Raw genomic sequence first — 5,571 nt, forward strand, 5'->3', positions numbered from 1 at the left:
CAACAACAACAACAACAACAACAACAACAACAACAACAACAACAACAACAATAGTAATATAATAAATATATAAATACATAAATTTAAAGAGTTGAAACTTAAAACAATAAGAAATGTCTCAAAGACAACTACATATCTGATAAAAACTTAATATATTTTATGCTGAGTACCATCCCCATAGTGAGGCATAGAAATGGCAGCATCATGCTGTGGGAGCGTTCTTCATTTGCAAAGACTAGGAAACTAGTCAGAGCTGAGGAGAAGGTAGATAAGAGTCATTTTTAGATACGTTCTTGAGAGAAACCTGTTTTGAGTCTTGCAGAGAATCACTTTCTACACTTGCAATAACCAGCTAACAAACAGAAAGGTTTATCTCTTCTTAAACCTAAAACATGGCATGTCGGCAAGCTCCAAAACTAATAAAATAAAATAAAGAAAATCATTCCATCTTAAACAAGCTTAGTAACACAGACAAATGACAGCATTTAAGGCTTTTTGACAGTGTATTTTCCACGACAGAAATAGTCACCTCATATTTTGCGTCTTCGTTTTATTTTTATTTGGGCTTTTCCCTCTTCAGGGACAGCGAGTCATCCTCCACCACCTCACTCTGTCCTCTGCATCCTCTGTCCTCACTCCAGCTATCTCCATGTCCTGTCTAACTGCATCCATATGTAGTGGACTAGTCTACCCAGACTACAACAAAGAGTTCTACTTGGAAGTGGGCTTCTCACCTCACTGCATGAGTGCGGGTCTGTACCAAATACACGACAAAGACAAGCGTGTTGTGGCCTACGCCAGCAAAACAATGGCAGGCCCTGAATTACGGTATTCAGACTGTGAGAAGGCTCTATTGACCACTGTGTGGGCAGTGAAACATTTCTCCTGCTATATTGGTGGACAGAGGATAATTGTTGAGACACAACACCAGCCAGTAACGTTTCTGAACAGCCAACGCATCAGAGATGGTGTGGTGACAAACTCACGCGTTGCAACATGGCTTATGGCACTTCAAAGTTTTAACCTAGACATCCGCTACGGTCAAAACAAGAAGTCACACTTGGGCACTGATTTGGCAATCTGCCAGGAATGTACACAGGATGTACCAGCCACCCAACAGCTGGTTGTGAGCAAACCCTCAGCTGCTGAGGACCCAAATCACCACTTCTTTGATGGCAATATCTGTAAAGATATGGCGACATTGTACGTGGATGGATGCTCATTCCACCACGAGAAAATCTGCAAAGCAGGTGTTGGAGGAGTTCTCCTCCAAGACCTGGAACAGGTCACATTTGGCTATAAATTGGGCTCTCAGTCTTCTCAGTACGCTGAGATAGCTGCAATCCTAATAGGCCTACAGATGGCAGTGGAACGCTCCATCCAGACGCTAGTCATCTGCACTGACTCTAACTATGCTCGACTTAGTTTCTTGTGTCATCTCGCTCTGTGGAAACAGAACGGTTTTCTCACAAGCAACAAAAAGGTGGTAAAACACAAAGAGCTTTTCATGACATGTGATCACTTGGTGACATCACATGATCTACAGATCTTCTGGAAGAAAGTTCCAGGACACTCCAGAGTCCCAGGCGATGACAAGTACTACAATGACCTTGCAGACTCCCTAGCCAAGGAAGGAGCCGTTGACGGACCCACGTGGTCCTTTGACCCCTCCTGGCTACTCAACACTCAGTCGTCACAAGCTACAACTGAGGTAATGGCAGTCACACGCGCACAAGCAGCAGCTAAACCTGCTGATAACACAGTTTCTGTGCGCCCAATGCTGGCTGACCCAGACATCATCCAACTTCAGAAGTTGGATCCTGCAATTAACTCGATGATGCTGTATCTGACTGACCCAGACAAATACACTCCATCGAAAAGCGAGCTGGATTCCAATCCAGACCTTAAAGTCCTCTTTCAGCTGCGCAAACAGCTAAAACTACTTAAGGGCATCCTAACTTTTGCTCATGGACGGACGTCCTCACCTGTGTTCGTGGTCCCCCATGACCACAGGGGGGTAATGTTAGTCCATGCACATGACCTTCCGTCCGCAGGACATAAGGGTGACAATGCCATGCTGAAAGCATTGAAACAGATTGCTTATTGGCCTGGAATGAAAAAGGATGTCAAAGACTACATAAAAGGGTGCCTGATCTGTGGCCAGTTTCAACCATCCAGACCACTTCACAGAGCACCACTGCATAGTAGAGGCATTGCATTTCCTTGGTCGGACCTCCAGATTGACTGGGTCGGACCACTCACTAAGACCTCTAGAGGAAATAAATATTTTCTCACGGTAACCTGCGCGTTTACCAAATGGGTAGAATGTCTACCAGCCCCTAATGACACAGCACAAACCACTGCTATGTTATTAATGAATCATGTATTTTCAAGGTTTGGACTTCCCCTTAGGGTGAACTCAGACCAAGGTACACACTTCACAGGTGAAGTAATGAAGGAACTGTGGAAGACGCTAGGCGTCAAAGCCAACTTCCATATTGGCTACCACCCACAGGCTTCAGGCCAGGTTGAGAGAGCAAACAGGACTGTGGTGAGTATTTTGAAAAAATACGTAGCCGCAAACCACAAGGACTGGGACGTGAAACTCCCTCTGGTCCTCATGGCCATAAGGGCCACTCCACACACGTCGACTGGCATCTCTCCTTTCGAGATGATGACGGGTCGACAAATGACTCTCCCTCTACACCTGTTGTACCAACCAGGCGATGCTGCCATGGCAACAGCCTACACTACACAACAATACATGAAAGACTTGGAAAGACACCTTAAAAACACTTTTGCTTTCGCACAGAAAAACCTGGAAAAATCAGCTGAAGGACGCAAAGCGTACTACGACCAAAAGGCCTCTCACGAGGAACTCCAAGTGGGAGACAGGGTCTGGTACTACACATTTGCACCCAAAACTGGGAGAAGAGAGTCCGGGACCGGAACTCTCGCCCGTAAGCTGATGCCCAGATGGACTGGACCCCATCTGATAATCGACAAAGTGTCTCCAATTATCTACCAGATAAAAATCAGTAAAGGCCAAAAAGAACCAACTGTTAAATGGGTACATCGAAACCAGGTTAAACAACACAAGGCGTGCAATAACTCCTCAGGAGACAAAGATCTCACAAAATCTGACCTCGTGGGAATAAGGGTCATCCAAGCAGAAGATAACTAATGGATAGTAAACTTAACCATAGTTTAAATTCACAGGACCTACCCTTGACCATTACGAAGCTAAGACCTATCTCTTTGTGTTTCCATAGGACAATGATGATACCACTACTGGTAATCTTCACCCTCTTGGGTGCCACCCAAGAAGAGCAAGCCGAGATCGTAACCCTTGGGCCCACCTCGGGCATCGCTCTGCGGGACCAGCAGGGACTGCTCATCACAGATTGCCGCCTATACACTCGAAAGGTCTTCGTCCGCTTCGACCCCCAAACCGTGGTCCAACAACACATTAACATTAAAAATGAGTGGTTAAACAGGCCATGGTACACAGTATCCCTAGAGGGTGCTAAAGCAGAGATCCAACACATCCTAAAACAACTACATAAATTTACTTACACTCAACAAGAGTTGGGCGGAATAAGTACAAGGCAAAAGCGCGGCATCGGCGGACTTTTGCTTGCTGCATCGTCACTAGGATCACTGTTCAGCCTAGGTTTGTCCGCATACAACACTGTCAGTATAACGTCCCTAAAACAACATGTGTATGAAGTAGAGAGCGAGGTCCCAAAGATCCGAGCGCAAATGAACCTTCAACTAACACAATTGACACAGGTAACTAAAACCGTAAAGGATACTGTTCTAGTGCTGAATACTCACACCCAAGAAATCAAAGCCCTCGTAATAGCGGTAAATGAGTTAGCCCTTAAGGTTGAAGCGGATTACGCTGTCGCACACCTAATGGATAGGATTTTTGCTGACATGCTTAGAGATATCAGTTCGTCGGTAGATACACTAGCCACCGGTAGGATCCCACCGTATCTAGTCTCTCTACAGATGGTGAACGACATCCTCAGCTCCGCTACGCACGAAAAAGTTACGCAAACACAGGCACACCTGGCTTACACTCTCGGTAGCGCAATCCCAATCTACGTCAATCACAAAACGTTGGAAATGGCGTTCATTATCAACCTACCGATAATTCCCTCAAACGGCATATATAGACTCAGGGACGTCGTAAATGTTGGCAATTGGCACGGCGAAAACCATGTTCAAATTGACACACCAAGGATGGTTGCGTACCACGACGACAACCCCTCAGTTTACCTAGCTCCAAACCTGCAGATGTGTGTTCTCACTCGGGAGATACACTATCTGTGCCCGAGCAAACCGTTTATGTGGAATAAAACCGCGGGCATATGCGGATTAACACCTATTCCGGAAAATTCTAAGTGCTCAACGACCGTAACGCCTCGACACCTGGCTAAAGATGCAAAAGCGGAAATAATTGGCTCTCGTTGGCTAGTGAACGCTCCTCAAAGAAAGGCGATCATAGCCTACGACCAACCCGGGGCAAATAGACCTTTGACGTTACCGGACAAAACGATGTGGATCAGTGTTCCCCAGGGAACAACCATACACATTGGTGATTTGACGCTCTATCACCTCGATCCGGAACGATGGGACGCGACTCTGGATGACTCAGAGTACCTGGGAAATATGTCTATAGACATAGATCCAGAGACTCTGGGAAGGATCCGTTTTGAAGGCACCCAAGTCGTCGACGTAGAACCAATAAACCGAGTTCTCAAGTCCCTCAGGTCCACAACTCAGAACCCGATCCAACCAATTACCTATGCGTGGTCGAGCGCGGACACATTAATCATAGCCCTGCTAATGACGATAACCCTCGTATTGTGTGGGATACTCGCATCCCTGTTCCGGGGCCAAACGTCACTCCGAGTCGACGTGGATCGCCATGCAGCGCACCTCGATATGATTATGCCTCGCGTAAGCGGGTCCGCAAAGAAGCCACTCACACGGGACAGCGTGACTGAAACTGACAACCAGGGTGAGGGGAAGCAGTGAAACAATGTTTCTAGATGCTTAGTCACTACTCTTGTCGGTGTTGAAACGTTGTTTAGTTGATTTTGGTTGTTTCTGTGGTAAGAATGTATCTTGTGTGTAAGTTAAGTTAGAGACTAAGAGGCCTTTAACCATGCCAACATGCAGTTCATTCGCTAAATTGCAATCTTTGCGGAGTCAATGTATATTATTGCTACCTTGAGTACCATAATCTACATTGAGCTCACAACGCTTAAGCCGAACCTGCTCGAACAATTCTATTCGGGGGGATAGCTAATTCTTTTTGATAAGTCTCGCCATAGACTTCCAAAACGTTTATGGGGAAACCAAACACCCAATCTCAAGTCGTTCGTCTAAAAGACAACAGACATTTGAACCAAACTATATTTTGCCATGTAAAGCTAACTTAACCCAAGTTAGAAATGGAAAAGTAGTTTGGAAACCTTTTCTATAGGCTTAAACCCCTGTAGTTACCCCTTTTCAGCATGCTCCACCCCTTAACTGGTAGTTGTAGCTGTTCCCAACCAT

Source organism: Nematolebias whitei, chromosome 23 (genome assembly GCF_014905685.2).
Source record: "Nematolebias whitei isolate Nwh7 chromosome 23, NemWhi1, whole genome shotgun sequence".
Taxonomy (NCBI): Eukaryota; Metazoa; Chordata; class Actinopteri; order Cyprinodontiformes; family Rivulidae; genus Nematolebias; species Nematolebias whitei.